We start from the raw sequence: 18,655 nt of genomic DNA, 5'->3' as shown, positions 1-18,655 counted from the left end.
CAGGCTGCGCCGACTGTCGCTCACAGCTTTAGTTTTCTTCGCTGTGAATAAACAACTGGTAACACGGCTCGTATCAACGTTTGCACAGAGACTCTGAGGGGCCGACCAGTGTCAGTCGTTAACCATGTTTGTCCCGCCCGTCGTTCACTGTGATTGGATGGCCGGTGACAGTGATGAGCGCAGCCGTTGTAGATTTTTCAACTCTCGCCGACCTGAAAAAAAAAAGTCGTTGAACGTTCAGCGCAGACAAGACGCTCAGGACCTCGATAAGCTGCTGCCGTTCATTAAAACAATTTAAAAAATATTCTGTACTCAGGAAAAAACATTTTTGGTGGACACTGGCCGTAGGTAATTGCAGCGTTGGCAGAGTGTCGGCAGGTTTCAGCGCATGCTGATTAGTTCAAATGAACCCGAGGTCTACGCCTAGCACGATGGAACAACTGCAAACATTTCCCTATGGAGGGTGGCCAGAGCCATATATTCACAGAGTGAAAATCCCGTAGTGACAATAGGGCTGGTTCGCACCGGGCTAAGTATGTGCCCTTGTACGTGCTAATATATCTATTAACATTATGTTGTAAATGTAGAAGTTATTTGTAGCCATTAATCAACAACATTTTCTGTCCATTCTGTGTATTTCCAATCATCTTGCTTTAACACCAAACAGCCCTGGTGTCGGGGTTGTACGTGCAGAGAAACATTAAACTGCTCTATATATCTATTTTCTCAGTCATAAAACCTCCATAGTCACATGTGCTGTGTAGCATCTGGCTTCTTTCCATTCACTTCTTGGATGATGGACAGTTACTGTAATGTCAAAACCTGTATTTTGTGCAGGATGGGGCAGAACGGTGGCGGAAAGGAAGCTTGTCTTACTTAAAATATGAACATTTTCTCATTGTCTTGGCATCAGGGGTGCTGATTGATCATGTCAAAGCTCCCCATCGGCCTATTCACCTCCGTGATCGATCGACCACTTACTCAGTCACACCTGTAGTTCTCTTATTTCCACAGGCTGGCACTCATAAAGTCAGCTCTCTGCTCCGGAACTGCCCTCTTATTTATTTTACGCATTTCCTCATTCTTCTTCTTCTTTTGCTGCCTCTATTATCATAAGTCCAAACTCAGCAGATGCCCCTCATATCGATCAGTGGCTGGCCCCAGCTGCTCTCATTTAACTTGTTGTAAGTGAGCGCTGTGTCTCTCATTATTTTTTCCGCTGATTGCTGTGTGTTGTAATTTGTGTGTTGTAATTGTGTCAGATAACTGCTGGTGTGGTTGGTCATTGTGCTGCCTGCTGCCGTACATCAGAAGCGACCCTGCTGGATAATTAGAATTGATTTGGTGCAATTCAATTAATCACACTGTTAAATTTCAGCTACTGACTGCGGACTCACACTGTTGTGTGTGCATAACTTCGTGTGTGTGTTTCAGGGTTATTAGTGGGCCCAAAAAGAAACCATTTACACAAATAAACAGAGCTGCATAAAACACAGCCATTAAATTCATTTTTTAATCACATTTACCACAGTTGTTTGAAATATGTAACATAACCCCATAAATCAAATATCAACAACAATGTAATTGTTTGTTTGTCTTTGTATAATAGTAAGATGTTCTGGTTTCCAAATGTTGTGGGAGGAACAGATTTTCTTTGAGGAATACTGGTTTTGATTGTGCTCCAGAGTTTTTCATGAAAAGATGAAAATAAACTCAGAAAGCTCTTGCAGTGTTTGCAGAGATTGTGTTTCCAGGTTTAATGAATTCACTGATAAAGTACTGGTGGAGAACAGCTTTGGCTTTAGTGAAGCCTTTTAGAAATGCTACTTTCTTCATGTTCGAGATGCTGACAACGTTTAGTGCAGTTTGTTCATTCTGTGCGTTTCCTTTCGTACCTCCACTATCATGACATTGTTACCTTGACCTTTGCATCTTTGACATTTCTCATTATGTTCATACCAGTGTCTGCGGTACAGAAATGTAAACATCTTCTATTGTGTTTAACGATGCCTCCTGACATTCACTCTTTGCCTAAAATGTAAATAAAACACGGTGCATTTGTGTACTGCGTGAGTCGCTGCTGTCTTTTGTCTTGTCTTATTATGGTCATCGAGGTGCGTCCTTAAATAGCCACTCAGTTGTGTGTAAACTGCAGTAGGAAGCACTGACAAGGAGAGAAATCTCCGCTGTTGTTGTTCTCTTCAGGTTTATTCATCCTGAAGAGCGCCGGAGTGTGTGTGTGTGTGTGTGTGTGTGTGTGTGTGTGTGTGTGTGTGTGTGTGTGTGTGTGTGTGTGTGTGTGTGTGTGTGTGTGTGTGTGTGTGTGTGTGTGTGTGTCTCTCTCTTTGCCTCCTTTGCAGCGTGCAGAAAACAAAGGGGTCCTCGCTCTCGCAGGCCCTGATTGCAGTCATTAAGATGCAGAGGCGCTCCCGGTGTGACGGGGCCTCTCCTCAAGGGGATTGAGCTCGCAAAGCTCTGCCGCTTGCCTGTTTTTAATAACAATCATCTAAAATCGCTGCAATTAGCCCCGAGCTACAAGGAGATGGAGAGCAGAAGATTAAGAGAGATGGAGGGAGGAAGGGCTACAAGCTCAGATTCAGTGAACCTTTCCAATGTCAGCTCCTCTTTCACATGGAAAATTCAAGAGGGCCTTTGTGTTCATCAATTATTAGCCATGAAAGTTAAAAAGATCCATTATGTATTTTTAATCAGAGTTATATGGGAATCTTTGAACTGATTCCCAGTCTGGCCTGAGGCTACAAGCAGAGGTAGCCCCGGCCACCCCACACATCCCCTCCAAACACTCTGCCTCAGCTCTCTGCGTGCAGCTCACTTCTTTATTATTCCTGCTAAGCCCAGGCAAACTATTCACTCTGCTGCTCTGGCAAAAGCTTTCACAGCAGTGTGAAACCACAGAGGCTCCTGGTGTAGTATATACACAAGTCCGTTTCAAGAAGAGAGGTTGAGAGAGAGCTGACTCCCCTCGAACATGTAGGTGTCATCTTCAAGGAAGTACAAAAGCTAGAGAGCGGGAGAATACAGAAGAAGACGGACTTCATGGGATACGATGAACTGAACTGAATGTTTTCCTCGGCAAGCAGAATGTGGAGTATTTAACATTTCATTTGGAGTGTGCCAGCTCTGTGATGCCCTTGATGCACATTGTCTTTGCCAGAAGCTAAACGAGCCGCACCATGTGGCCGAGGTTCTTTTACTGTATCAACCAAAGCCAACTGTAGTCAGATTTTATATGAAGAGACGAAACACATCTTAAGACGCCATATAGTATTTCCTCTCGGTTTATATTTTTCTTAAGGTTTTCTTTGTTTTCTTTAAAGTCTGCCAATAGGATGAGAGACTTCCCTCCTTTCTCTCTTGTGAGAAATATTTCCTTTGTCCCTATGATGTTTTACCCTCTATCGAGATGAAAGTGCTTTTGCCTTGAAATGTCCTGCTATGAAAACAAGCTGAGTTTCATCCTTGGCACAATTATTTACTGCCTTTAAAAGACTACTTCAGTTTGGCATCGCAGCAGAGCCGGAGATAACCGTCTTTTTGATCCATGTTTTCTTTGCATGTCACCTGCAATTCCCCACAATGCAACTCAACATGATTCACTCAGCTGCCCAGAGTTTGGTTTGTTATGTTTGTAGCAGCTTAGGTCATGTGGCTACAGATATTTTTCTTCACACTTTCTGTGACAGTTGCAGGAACATTCTGCCTTCGTCCAAGATAAAGTTCTTTGAAATGCGTTAATATTCACTCACTGCCTGATTTACAGCTTTGGGAGGAGATATATATTTTCACAGTGTACATCTCCTTGGTTTTGGAAGGCTTTAGGTTAAATACACAGTGACAGATGAGCATAACCCAAAAGCTTGAGGCTGTGGATGGAAGGAGTCAAACTGGACTTAAGCTTGCAAACATTAAGAAGAGGAACAGTGAAATCAAAGTAGTGTTGAAGGGGAGAGAGGGCAACCAGAAGAGAGGGTATAATGTTTGTGTCAAGTATTCTTTGTTTTGTTTGATGCCTCCCTCTTTGAAGATTGTCAGGTAGTTTGTGTGAAATGTTTCAAGTATATGTGAGATATGTTTGATTTAGCTTTTCTTTTAATCCAACATTCTGTCATCACAGACTATACACACGTTTATTACCGCATTTGTTTATTTGTTACTTTCCAGTCATTGCTGCTGTCCTCCTCCTTCCTCCTGATGTGTTGTCATGTAGCACCACCCACAGGTCAACAGGAGGGTGACAGGCTGGTGTGCTTCAGCTCTCTGTCAGGGAAGAAAGACACAAGAGTCTGAGTGAAGGAGCAGCAGCTCTGGTTTTGGGTTGAAAATCGACTCTGAAAGCTCAAAATAAAGCAGAAAAATTCTCAGTCACGAACAAAGAGAGCAGTGCCCGACTCATTGTTCCTACTTGCGGGACGGGGAAAGAAAGTGCAGCATACACAAGATAACCCAGTACTCTCTCTCATATTCAGTCTTTGTTCAGGCTGTGCTGAATTATTTACCCGCGTGTTTAAAAGACGGCTCGAGGGAATTTCGATATTAGCTCTTTGGAGCCTGCGCTCAAGTCGCTGTGGCCTACAAAAACTTAGCGTTCTTTCATGAAATGTACAGACAGTTGTAAATGAAGAGTTATCAGGAAAAATTTGAGAAAAAAAGTTTTGATAAAAAGCATAGTTGAAAGTGTGCTTTTAAATGCAGTGAATCCTTGTTTTAACCCTGTTCTTTGGTTCACATTGTGTTCTCCTGTGAGACTGCAGTTCAGTAAAAGCATTTCTCATTCAAACTCCCATCGCTTCCTGCTACTTTTAAGATTGCAGCCAGCTTTGCATGTTTTCTCTGCTTCACTTCTTTTTCTTTTCTTTTGCAAATGAAAATAAACCTTGTATAGTTCTCATTTGCCCTCACAGAGATTCTCCTTAATTTATAATACACTGTTTGAAATTGCGATGCTGTCTGACAGTATTCAACGACTGTTGTTTGTAGACACAAGCTAATACTGCAATTCTGTGAATTTAATTGATTCTGTTAAAATCAAAGTCTTTGACTAAAAGTTTTCTTTTCACTCGTAAAGTTTTGGGAACGAAACAACTGTAGGTGCACAATGGCGTGAGAAATAATTCATTACGGCACAACACTTGCCTTGGCCGTGTTTTATGTTGTGCTCAGTGGAAAGTAGTTCAGTGCTGTGATTACGTGGGGAACTCACTGATACTCCCACTCTCACAGATTTCACAAGGTTTTGTTTTGGGTCATGGTTCATTGTTTAGTCTTTCTCAGAGTCTGATAGAAGCTTATCTCCGAAAATGTGGATTAGCTTTCAAGGTTACATCACTGTTATCATGGGGGCAGGTCATCCTACAATAAAGCAGAGCTGGTCATGAGTCAGCCTGAAAATTGACCCAAGCTAAATTCCACACTCTTATCAGTGAAACACTCCTGCACACATCTATTTCCAAACTCCAAGCAACTTCACTCCACAGTCATACTTAATTTTATCAGCCAGTGTGATGGACAAGGTCTTGTGATGCAGGTTATCTCTCTTTTTATTGCTCATTAGCTACAATTATGTGAGAGCTGCCTCTTTGGCCTGTTCTTTTGGCAGGATAATTGATTGTGGCTCTTAGTATGTGTGGCGCAGCCAGCACGAACAAATCTGTAGTGATGAGTCTATGATCCCTTTTCCTGGGTTGTTTATGCAGCCCTCCTGCCATCGAAAACCTATGTAGTTCAAAGCTGTTCAACACAAAAGCTGTCACAGTGGAGAGCCACAGAAATACAAAGCATAACACTACTCCCACATTACTTCCTTTAGTATTTCTTTGATTAGACGTCAGTGGATTCTCGCGCTGCTTATATAAAGTCATCTCATACTGGCCTATTTGAAATGATTACACCAGTTCTGTTCCAGTAAACGCTTGAAGTTTTAAGTGATAAACCTCAGGCTGAGAACCCAATTTTCCCCAGCAAACTCAGAAAGCCACAGGAAGGCAGTCACTCCTGCAGAGCCTGCCTTTTAAATCGTGTTTTATTAAATTTTTGTTGTGCTATTCACCAAAATCTCCACACTGAGGGGTTACAGAAATAATTTTCAGTGTTTCCTCGGGGGTGGGGGGGAGCTGTATTCCCATTTTTGTCTTATTTTTTGCCACAGCGCGACCAGGAGTGAGTACAAAAGGGGCCGAACGGCTCAGTATCAGTCGTGATTTCCTGAATAGCCCAGTGGGAGCGCGGGAAGTCAGGGTGCTTGCAGCAGATCGGCATTGCCCTGAAACAGCAGCCATGCTGTGAGGGAGATGGCTTTTCTCTGAGACAGTCCGACTGTGAGCCACGGGTCTGCAAATGAAACAGGGGCAGGAGGGATGCAGCCTTTACAGAGTCGAGGCCCCTGTTGCCTGGCGGGGCCTGTCTGCTGCTGTGGCAGAGGGAAAAAAGCTGCAGTGGATAAACAGAAAAAAGAGCTGCAGATAATTCTGCTGAAAATACAGTGATGCTAGTTCCTGCTGTTTGTGAATTCATCAGGCCTCCTGCTGTGCCACTAGTGATTTCTAAATATATGCAGCTCATCTGATGTAGATGTGTAAACTCTGCGTAGGGTTATGGATGGCTGTGCAGACAGATTGTTTGCTCTGGGTTCTCGGCGGTCCTGGTGGGTGGGATCTGTCAGCACCATCTTACGCTGTTTTCCACATGAGCCTTATTGAGTTCCCAATTACAATGCTGGTCCTCTTGTCTTGGGCTCACCGCTGTTGTAGAATTGACCTTGCATTTTTGCAAGGGAGCTCTGTTGTGTATTCAAGCCAGCAGGCCTGTTAGGCAGGCAGAGAGTGAGGTGGACGGACTCCTTCTCCCAGGCCCTGCTCCTGCAAGACCCTGCTTAACAGGCATCAGGCTTACACATATAATTCTTGCGAGGGGAGAGCAGGCTTAGCTCTTAGTCCTCATTGCAGCTGACATTGTATCAGGCAGCGAGACAAGGCCAGACTGCTGCAGCCTTATTAGCCATGTCTGGATTGGCTTTCCCTCAGTCTGACAGTAATGTTCAATGATAAAGGTTGCTTTGGAATTTAATGGCATGGGTAGAAACAACCTCCATGCTCTACATGGAGAGCCGTCCCCTGCTGGTGTTTTCCTACAGCCGGGCTGGCTGCCCGAGCGACGGAGGACGGGGCATAGAGGAGGCACTTGCTGTAGGTGGAGCTCTTGTGTTGGATTCTGATGTCGGAGCTTGATTCACCTGCTTGTGTAGGACACCACAGCTGCCTCTGTTGTGTGTGTGTGTGTGTGTGTGTGTGTGTGTGTGTGTGTGTGTGTGTGTGTGTGTGTGTGTGTGTGTGTGTGTGTGTGTGCACCTCCCTTTCATGTGGTGCTGATGCAAATGCAAAGATAGCATATAACAAGAGATTTACAAGCCTCCTGTATACACACACGCAGGTCCGCTCATGTACATATTTAATACACATTTTCAGTACATGTACAATGAATTGACAGCTCTCGACGGGTGGCACGACACTGCCAACTGTTCATGTTTACATTAAAGCTGATTAGAAATTGTAATGGGATCATATGTTTTCAGCTGGCAATAGTTTGTTTATGTCTGTTACTGCCCACAACCGCGCCTGCCCTTCCCTCACCACTCCCTGGCACCTTCATGCCACGAAATGCACGTAAACGTCTGTCCCAGCAATTCCTTCCTGCTCTGCCTGTTTTCCTTCCCCCTCCTCCACCTCCCCCCTTTCGCGCCACCGCAATCTACCGCAGGCCCTCCATCTCTCCGGCCTGTCAGCGTGCTTTTTCATTTGGCTTGTTGCTACAGGGGGCTCGACACTGGCAGATTACAACTCGGCAGCCAGTCATTTTCGATTTATCAGAGCCCCCTCCCTCTGTGCCTCTCCTCTTTCTCTCTCCCCCACCTCAGCCTGCCACACTCACTACGCTCACTAGCATCAGTCCAGACACATCACCGAGCACAGCCTCACCCTCCCCCTGTTCCCTCCACCTTCCATATCTTCCTCTTTCGATCAGCGCAGAAAATTTAGCTCACAAGCCCCAAGACAAAAAAAACCCAGAAATATTGTGGCAGTGGAAGCATTTAAGTTAGAGAGGCAGCTAGAGCTGTATTATTACTTAGGCCTCTGTCACTGGTGATGACCCGGGAGAGTGGAGAATATCGATCGCGTGTCACTCAAGGCATTCAGCAGATTGCATTGACAAAGCTTGTCGGGGCCCTTAATAGCGAGGTTAGCAGCCTTGGCTGGGACCCAGGAGAAAACTCTAACTGTGCCCAATTTCATGCTGGCTTTTAACCATTCACTGGGTCCAGAGAGTGGATTGATAACAGTAAGGAAGTAATTTTACTCTAATAATAGCCTTCCCGTGGTTAACATTTGTGGCCCTTAGTCCCTGCAAAAGTGCCTTTTCCAAGTGCAGGAGAAAGACGCCCAGCTTTGTGTGGTTGCTTTTTGTGACAGCAAATAGCTTAACAGGAACAAAGCATGGTGGGAAAAAAAGAAGGGAGTAAAAAATATCAAAAGGAGTGTGCAAGTGATTTATAAGTTGAAGGAAGTCCATTACTCGCTAGAGGAAGCCCAGACCAAAACACAAACAGAGCAGGGGCACGACTTGCAAAGAGGGTCATGGAGTAATTCATTTGCGCTGCCAAGATTGTTGATAGCTGCTGAAAACACTACTTGTCAGAGGAGGAAAAAAAAATGACAGGATTTCGATCGCACTGTAATTCTCAACATAAATAAGAACACTAAAGCCCCTGAATAGTCTCTCTTTAAGCCGAGTGATGTGGAACCAGGCTGAAATGTAACAGGTCCCCTGTGTGTTGTAATTTGCCTTCAACACATGAGGGGAAGTTATTTCTACATGCAGTGCAGTCATTGCTGGATGCTTTCTGGTCTTTTGTGTCAGGTGGCAATTGTGTAGGCCTAAATCATAATGCTGGAACACCTTTGATTCCTTTTTATTTCCACAGTCAAGCTGTAACATTGGATAAAGAATTTTTTTTTTTTTTTTTTTTTATGGTCAGAGTTATGAGAAGTTTAAAGAAAACAGAACGATAATGTTCCAGCTTATGTAAAACCCTCATTCACTGAACTACTACAAGTATGTGCCCTAGTTACTGTGTCTGTACAGAAGCTTTTCAAGTCGCAACAACTTTAGCTTCCAAAGTTCTTCCAACTTTTTAAGTGGATTTGCTGAAATAGTTTTTCAGCTGCAAACTGAAGTGTGTGTGCATATATATATATGCTTCTTTTTTTTTTTTACCCATGTTGCTGGCATAATTTTCAAAATGAGTATATATTTTTTATAAAACAAAATTTCTCATTTTCAACATTTGATATGTTGTCTTTGGTGTATTCTCAAATAAATATGGGTTCACAATATCTGCAAATAATCTCATTGTGTTTTTATTTGCGTTTTACACAGCGTCCCAACAGCGTTTTGTGTGTGTGTGTGTGTGTGTGTGTGTGTGTATATGTGTATATATATATATATATATATAAAAGGTACATCATGGTGCTTGGAGATGTCTAAATGTCTTTACCTTAAACTTGCATGTCTATAATTTTCTCTCTGATCTCCTCAGGCAGCTCTCTGCTCCATGTTCAGTGTGGTGCACACAATACTACCAAACAGCAGAGTGACCGCTTTTCTCCATTTAAATAGGCTGAGTGACTGATTACAAATCTGATTACGACTCCGAATGTGGCCGCGCTGCAAATATAATGTCTGGCCAACTGGGCTGTTTTGATTGGCAGATGGGGAGGAATTCTTCCAACACTACCACCACCAGCGAGCCTCCTTCAGTAGTAAGCTTGTTCATGTTCCAGCCGGTGTTCTGCAATAATGACTGTGTGCTTCAATGCTGGTGAAGAGCAAACCACATGCTCTTACAGAGGCAGTGGTCTGTAAAGGTAGATTGTAACTGTAAGCAGGAAAGTAAACATTAAGTGATAAATACATTTTCAGCAACAAACGGCCGACATCCTAACATGTATTTCCCATCTACTTACATAATAAGCTTTTTTCAGTTTTAACCAGAACACACCATAACTTTTCAGTAACAGTAATATCTCCAGTATAGATGAAGGAGAAAATAATCAGTCAAGTAATGCGCTGCCTTAAAATCCCAGTTTACGGTTCTTTTTAAATTGGAATTTATAAATGCATCTATTAATGCTTGCAAGGGGTCAAAATGTGGCCAGAACAGACCTTGTACCAACATTAGTTTCATTGTGACGAAACCAAGTTTTTCTGTGTTTATGTATTAGCAACACAATGTTATTGAAAAAGAAGTAGCGTAATGTGGTGCATCAGGTTTAGAATAGGTTGTTTGGGCAGGTTGTCTCATCCCAGCAAGTTAGGTGACATCATTCCCTCTTTCCCAGTTGTGTTTTTATCTTTCACATTTTCTCGGCACATAAAAACGATACGTCCAGCAGCACATGAACACTGAAACAACCCAGAGATCGCTTTCTGTGAGATCCCTAACCTGTCTGCTGCCTACCAGCCCATAATGGGAACATTCCAGCTGGATTTTTACGAGCAGTGCCATGAAATGAAATCAGGTGCATGGCCTATGTAGTTCCCCTATAATGTTAATGGACAATATTGTGCCAACATCATATCTTTATTATATTTTGCTGCATAGCGGTACAGTATGTTGTTGCATTACGTGAGTTATTTCTTGTCTCTGAAATCCTGATTATTTCAATTACAATCATGTTGTTTGGCTGAGTTTTTGTTGCCCTTGGCTTCTTGCTGTCTCTCATTACCAGTCTGTTAAAGCAGCCGGAGCAGATGTTTGCTAGCAGACTCCTCACCAGCCAGGCAAACCGTAGCAGTGTCTTATTTTATGACTCGATAATGACAGATGTGAATCTCGGGAAGGTGGCTAAATGAGGACATTTACAGCAGGGATTAACGATAACAGCGCCGGCCTCAGGAAGGCACCCTGGGTCAGCCAAATAGGAAATGTATATCATGCCATCAGCTTTCACAGCCCCCTCTAATCCCCGAATAGCAGTGCAGATGGAGCCGAATGCAGGTAAGGTGAGACACAATCATTCTTGTTGGTTTACACCAGCGTGCAGACCGCAGTATGGTGTTTGATAGGCACAGCTGCCTGTTTACCAAATGGCAACATCTGCCTACTCGCCAGTGCTGAGCTTATGACATCCTGACCTTCATTAGATGGAAATCACTGCAGATATGCAAACAAGAGATCTTGTAATTGTGAGCATAGGTATTCACTGATGAGGGGATTTGATACAAGTAAATTATGTAATATTTCCCCCAAAATTAAATAAATAGATTTGAATTAATGCAGCCTTTAAATGTTAATGTATGTACATTAATGCAGCCTGTGTTTTATTTGCTGTAATTGGCACTAATTCATACTTCTGTGCTGCTATAGAGTTGATGAATTTAAATGGACGTAAATTACATGTTTATTGAGTCACTTGAGAGGATGATGAGTGGAATGTCTTTTAATTCATCTCATATAGCGTATATGTTTTCTGTCTTATTTGCTGAATAATTTCCCAGCCAGTAGTTCTTCCACGTCTCAGGCTTTAGCATAATGACACAACTATGGCCTATATAGGTTCTCTCTCTTAGTCACAACCGGAGTACAGTGCTCTGCCATTTTATAAATGTTTGTATCTTCTCCTTCCTTGTAAAAAGCTCTGGTTCTGCTCTTTTGTAGCAACGTGTGTCACGGTGAGCACTCTGCTGCTATTCCTGTAACATAAAATAGCCCTCTTTCCCTAAACTAGAAGCATTTGTCTATCATATTACCACACATGAGCCTCACACAAGGCTTGACCCAGTGTTAAGTGTCTGCGCTAAATTTCATTGCCTCCATCTACTGGAAGGCCTGCCAATATACTGGCAGTGAATTCCTGGAGGAAAATAAATGGCAATAAAAAAAGAGAAATGATAGCCCCTGCAAGCTGATAGGAGAGGGCTTTTTCTCTCCTATCTTTTTTCCATACCCCTTTTTATTGAGGCTGCCCAGCTCAGGGAGATGTGATTTGGCACACTGGCAGTGACTTTAGTTGGATGGGTGTTTGAAAGCCAATATTGAAGTAACGACACCGTGGCACATATTGAAGAGCTGGGGAATCATGTAATTAATTGCATGCAAATTTCTTTGATGAGTAGTCATGTGTTGATGAGCACTCAACTGGGCAGCTAGAAGTCTGGTACTTTTCAGTTTTCCAATGCATTCTGAGAAGGCGTCAAGTAACATCATTCTCTCTGTCTGCTTTCTGTCTGCTGTACATGGGGAATGTTAGAGCTCAGGGAATTGGAGGTGTGTAAAGTGGGCAGGAATGTTATTTTACTGCCATGCTGGGCTACTATAACAAGATGTTCAGATATGATCTGAGAGAGTAGAGGTCTCCCACTGCTCTTATATTCTCCCTCCACCCCATCACCACCACCACCACACACTTTTTCTCCACCTGCTCAGTTCATTATTAAATCTGGGAATTGTCCCCATAACTCAATCCACCAGACTACAGCATTATATGACCATTTGTGAGAAGGGTGATTGCGACGCAGGGCAGAGGATGGATGTTAAAAGCATATTGATTTGTCTGTAATGTCGTCATAGATCAGAGATTTATGGCAATATATAAATGCAGCCGCAAGCTCTAGTAGCCTCCAGCCTGCGGTGGAGGAAATGGAGTCCTTAGTATGACTGATGAGATCAAGACAGTGCTCTCAACCACGTTTACTCACTCCCCCTCTCGCTGATATGAGCTTCCATTTCCCACTCTTCCTCCTGGGATGTTCTCACCCTGCGGCTGCTGTGACGAGTCCACAGTGGCTCCATATATTTGCTTTGACTTCACATTTCAGCACAGAAGTTAGAAAAAGGCACCTCAGTGGCCAGAGATTGGTTGGAGTAGGTGCATTTTGCATCACCGATCTGTCCCCTGGTAGAAAAATGATGTCTGACAAGGTCGCCAGAGATCACTGCCACACATTAATGCTCAAGGATTGAAAGGAAATGGAGCTTCTCCATGGTTACACAGCGAGATACTACCATGAACTACCCCACTCGCTGACTACAAGTGACATCTTAACCACAGGCAAACAGTCGGCTTTAGGATAAACATGCCAAGTATTTTTAATACGTCATTTAGGCAAAGTGATGAAAGATCACGTGACATCCACACTTCAACTACTGAGATAAAAAAAAAAAAAAAAAAAAAAATGGTATTAAGGGTTATTATCACACTGTATGCTTGTGACCTCTTTGCCACACACAGAGCGAACAGTAAACAAATGTGGGGCAATGGAAGCCAAGTGCTGATGCTCAGTGACAGGCTGTGAGCGAGGGTGGCAGAAGGGGTTATGGGTGACAAGAAGGCCAGGCGGGGCTCCTGTCTGTGGCAGTTAAAGCAGCTGGGCCTCAGAGCCAAGCACAGAACCAGGCCACACTGGTGGGCTCGCCCACACAGCCACTGTCAGAGCGATGACGTAGGGCCCGATGTCAGCCCTCTATTACCGGCCCTGACAAACCCTCTACCCCTCTTTTTACACAAGTCTCGTCAGTATAAGCCAACTGTGAATTAAATAGGTCCAGCAGTTTCCAACTGCTGTTGTCAACCAGCCCAAGGTTGCATTTACCCGATGGGCTCACTGTGAGGCTGATGTGATATAAAGGCTAGTACGGACATAATTAGCGATGCTTAATATGGTCTAATATTTGGCAATGGCGTAGCCGAAGGCTATAGGAGAGTGCCTGTATAAAGTCGACAGAAATTCCTTAAGCTGTTCTTTTTAATTGCTCAATTGTGAACCTCCCCAGTACTTTAATAGCCCTCATATACAGACCTCTGAAGGTAGCATAAAGGAGATATTCAAAGTGTAGTCAGTGGAAACTGAGTGGATTTGACAGTGCTGCAGGAAATAGACAATTTATTATCAGCAACCGAGCCAAGATAGTGGATTATCTATAAAACTTTCATGGTTCTCCCTCAGTGGCAAGCAGCCATAAAACTTCCCAAATGAGGGACTTGTTAATTTACTTGTTAAAGCAAATTAAAAATTTATAAGCGCTTTTAGGTAAATGAGATCGTCTTTCATTGCTGCCCTAGTGGGATTCTCTCTGCCAGATCCTGAGAGGACAGGTTAGCTGTTGTGAAAGCCGCAGAAGAACAATAAAAGCCGTTAAATTGTTCCAGGTTTTATTACCGCCGAGCGCCGCAGCTGCTGTTGCACGTAACTAAGGGAAACCAGGAGCTGATGGCTACAGAATCCCACCGAGGCCAGTAGAAAACTGAGCCCAATTCTCTCTGCTAGTTTTTTTTTTTTTTTTGTGGGATGGGGTGGAGGTGGGGGTGGAGTCGCTGGGGTTGTGTATGCCTTTGTTTAAAAAGGCCTTTGAGGTTAGAAATGTTAGCAGGCCTACTTTTGTGCTGATTGCATTGAGTCTGTAGTGCAGCCCTTGAGAATAGGTCAATACACTTGTAAAATTCCACTACAGCAATGGTGAGCACTTTTCAGTAAGTGAGAAAATAATTGATTCCACATGCCTAAGACAATGTTGTAATAGCTGTTGAGCGTACCTTTCAAGGTACCCGTGTTAAATTATATATTTCATTATTTTCACTCTGATCTCTGAATGTACCTCATTGCAATGCTGTGGATTATTTTTCATTCTAACACATTTACCTTCCACTGTGAGACTCAAAATTACTAACAGCGTTACTGAATAGACATTCCACAATACATTTTTTATTAGATATTTTATGTAGTAAAAACATCATCTTCTTTGATAGACATCTCAACATATTCCTGTTTATAAAGCATTCCTGCCATTCAACAGCACCTTTGGTATTTCATGTGGCAGCCATATTAATTCTACTGTGAGGTTGTGTGAAGACAGTTATTTCAGTTTGATCTTCAGTATACAAGCTGAAAAGCAAGAAGCAAGGTCCTTCAGCTGTTCATTATGTACGTTAGGACTTACTAAAACTCAAAAGTTTGGTGTAGTGTAAGAGTGAATGTACAGGAAACTCTGAGAAAAACGTATCTTCGGTCAAGGTCAGTGAAGAAATGCCAATCTTCTGCCACATTATTGGAAATCCATACCAAAGCTCTGACAAGGAAGTTATTTACAGCTTATTTGCTTCTGTCTTATCTGTTTAGATAAGGGGAGATATCTTCTCTTGCTACTGGCACATTTAATATATGTATTGCATTGTACTGTATAAGTTTTATTTCTATATCACACCATTGCAAGAAAACGGCCTATTTCTGCCTTGTTGTGTTTGCATCCTGGATTTTTCCTCAACTGAAACATATTTAAGTCAACAAAAAGTAATATTATTACTTTTTCAACTAATTTATGAAGAATTTGTCACATTTTTTAATATATTGGATATATCTTTTCCCAGATTTATGCTACCATGCATAACACGGCATGGTTCGAGACTGTTCTCCACCAAAGATACCAGCGCAGGTGTTTTGTGGAAGCAACTTTACATTACAACCCTAGACTTTATATAAAAATGAAAAATGAGGCCGATGCTGAAGTGCCTGAAGCTGCGATACCACCGAGGGCTGCTGGAGGTTTTCTCCAAAAGGCCTCCGGCTTCAGAGACTACCATTCAACTAGTCTCATAAAATTCGGCCATATATGGTCACTCCAAACCGCTCGGGATTAGCAAAATGGCGCCGACCATATTCCGAACTCGAGGCTTCATAATGGCCGTTCACAAACCAACGGGTGATGGCACTGCTGGTTGCCGCTTTATTACAACCCAGTTACATTTTAAAGTTAAGCGACATCCAGTGGTCATAATCTGGACTATCTGGTGTCCGGGAGACGTGATGCAGTTCAGATGACATCTATATGTATATATATATATATATATGTACGTTTTTTTTCTTGTAAGGGGGCATGTTTTGAGTGGATGCATCGTTCCAACAGTGGACTTCTTTGCAAGAGACAAGTTTTCACTTTCTTTGTTCACCAACATGTCAGGGCAGTTTTGAAAAAAGCAACAACACTCATTTACTTTTGCACAGAAGTCAAAAATTGGGGCTTAATATCTATTTAATCATGGAAATACTTTCAGAAGGATCACCAGAACACTGATTAGAAGGAGTTAATTTAGCTAATAAGGACTTGTGGGAAAAAAAGGTTGACTTTGTATTTTATGAGAGAAGTTGACAATTGGAGTCTTTTGGAGCCAGCTGTATTTTGGAGCCAACCCTTAGTGGCCCTTAAGGTTGTTGCATTTTAAGGCCTTTCGGCAGTGGCTGCACTGTTCAGACCTGGAGAAGACTTCCATTTTGTAAACAGTCTATGATCGAGAATAACAGATTGAATAGGTGCTTGTAGAAGTGAATACGTGTCACTGTTTTGTTTTGTTCTTTTTAAGAATGATGTACAATAAATGTGAATGATTTCTCATACTTGGGGGCTGAACCATGCTGAGATTTTGCTGCTTTTTTCCAGAGCATCACACTGACTGCTGATTGAAAACAGTTGTTGATTCTCTACTTCAGTAAATTCAGACTGGTAAGAGAGACTCGGAAGAAAAAAAAGAAAGAAAAAAAAAAAACCTTATCCCCTAACACAGAACAGATTGTAGGAAAACAAGACCTCACTGTGTGGAAATTAATGGCAGATGCACTTACTAGTAGTTTAAATGTTTCATTAGATGCTAATGTCTTGCTGTGTCTTTAATTGTTGTGAAATTGGCCTCTGGAATATTAAAACCATCTGTTTGTTATCTTCCTGCAGGGCCAGTTCTTACCCAGGCTGAGCCGAAACAGTACGGTCATTAAATAAATTCATCCATATGCCTCAACCTGTCTTAATGAATGTCTTTATGTTATTGCTTCTGTGCAGCACACCAGTCTGGGCAGCTGGACACGCATGTCTCATCTTGCCGCTTTAGATCTCGGCTGAATGCCGTGAAGAGCACTGGTGTTCATTACAGAAGCTTTAAAACTGTAGGCGAGTTTAAAAGCCTATAAAACATATAGAAAATGACTTGCACGTCATAACAAGTGGGAGTGATCAGATCAGCACAGATCAGGTCACAGAGACGGCCCCCAAACCCACACACATGAGCTTCTCATTTAGATTTATCATCAGACAGCAGGTCATTAAATTTCAGCTTTACTTTTTGATGGCACTGACCACCACCATTCTCTTCATTTGCTTAAGACATCTATTAATCACACCGTAAAAAGAAATGAATCCATCATCTGAACCCCAAAAAGGGAAGAACGGATACAAAAAAGAAGAAAAAAAACACAATTCTCTGAAGTAATTTAAGAGAGCTCAGGGGGAAATTAAAGGGAACAAGCTGAGGGATACATCTTCAAATAGCTGTGTAATCGGGTCCCGAGCTATGTAATAGCCCTGAAAGATGAGCCGCTCTTTATTGGAATGTCTTTATTAGACATGTTCTTCAGACATTACACACAGTTCAATTTGTGCAAGATTTTTGATTTCATGGAGTACTTTCCCACTGATAAGCCAGGATACAGATGGCATGATTATATGGTTTCTCCATCGCAAAGTCAGTTTGATACCACATTGATTAATAAAAGACAAATCTCTATATCACTCCCACACTTGCCTGATTAGATCCTTTATAAGCCTATCATATATGAGTTTGGTTTGGGGCTGCGAATATTTGATGGAGGAATCAGCAGCAGCTTTCAGTATTTTATGCCTTTTTTGTGAATGCACATTCATAAATGCATGAGGGCGCTCGCATGCGCTTCCCGATGTTGTCAGCAGGGACACTGGCTGGTTAATAAATATTATAGGTCAACATGTTTTGATGAAGGAGCTGCAGACTGGGGCGTAAACATCATCCCTCGCCCCGTTCTTCAAGGATCAGTTCACAGGCCAGGGTGGATGAGATATTATTCCCCTTTTCTTTCTAAAAATATGTAAAATCCCCCCAGACGAACTGGCATTTACAAGAAAAAGAGAAAATGTGCCCTGGTTTTTGTGGGAATAAAATGTGTTGGAGGTAATTAGTGCTATCAGAGCGCAGGGCATTGCCTTGCATGAGCCTGTGCACAGGCCACTTTGGTTTTTTTTTGTGTTCTCCCCAGCCTTGTCTCAACACTGTCTGACCACATAGACACATATTCATGGACACGTGCACACACATAATCAGACACGTGCACACACACAGAGTCAAACAGGCCCATCAGGCATTCCCAGTGCTGAGACTCTCTTATCACTTTCAGCACTCTGGCGTATCCACCCGCATTCCACCCATCATGCAATTCTCCCAAGGAATAGGATTCCTTTTTCACCACTAATGGCTACTGAAAAGGGAACATTTTTATTTTAATTATCTGCTGAACGCAAGGGTTCATTTGGTATTCCCCCACCTTGTGCCCTTTCATCACACTAACTGATGGCTGATACCTGAAAGGAGAATACTGAAGAAGAGGTGAAAAGAAAATCATATGTTGTCATTATGTCCATGGTCCTCCTGTGCAGGAGAAAGAGGGGGAAGGAGAGTGCAGAGAGTGCACATCATCTTCTTGTCCAAGTCCCGTGTGTGTGCGGCACCTCTCTCTGTTTTTCCTATTGGATAGCAGAGCAGTCGTTTACTGCATTGTCCCATAAAGC

At 42.7% G+C, this 18,655-nt stretch overlaps 1 protein-coding gene across 1 annotated transcript in view; it reads left to right on the top strand.

Annotated features, from left to right (window-relative positions):
- auts2a (activator of transcription and developmental regulator AUTS2 a) overlaps positions 1 to 18,655 on the top strand; it is a 302,247-nt gene that overhangs the window by 116,044 nt on the left and 167,548 nt on the right.

This window comes from Brachyistius frenatus, unplaced genomic scaffold, assembly GCF_029030835.1.
Source record: "Brachyistius frenatus isolate BFR_SWC_R1_liver_20210118 unplaced genomic scaffold, ASM2903083v1 Contig_233, whole genome shotgun sequence".
Taxonomy (NCBI): domain Eukaryota; kingdom Metazoa; phylum Chordata; class Actinopteri; family Embiotocidae; genus Brachyistius; species Brachyistius frenatus.
Note: the sequence above shows the minus strand (reverse complement) of the source record. Positions and strands in the feature narration are given on the sequence as shown.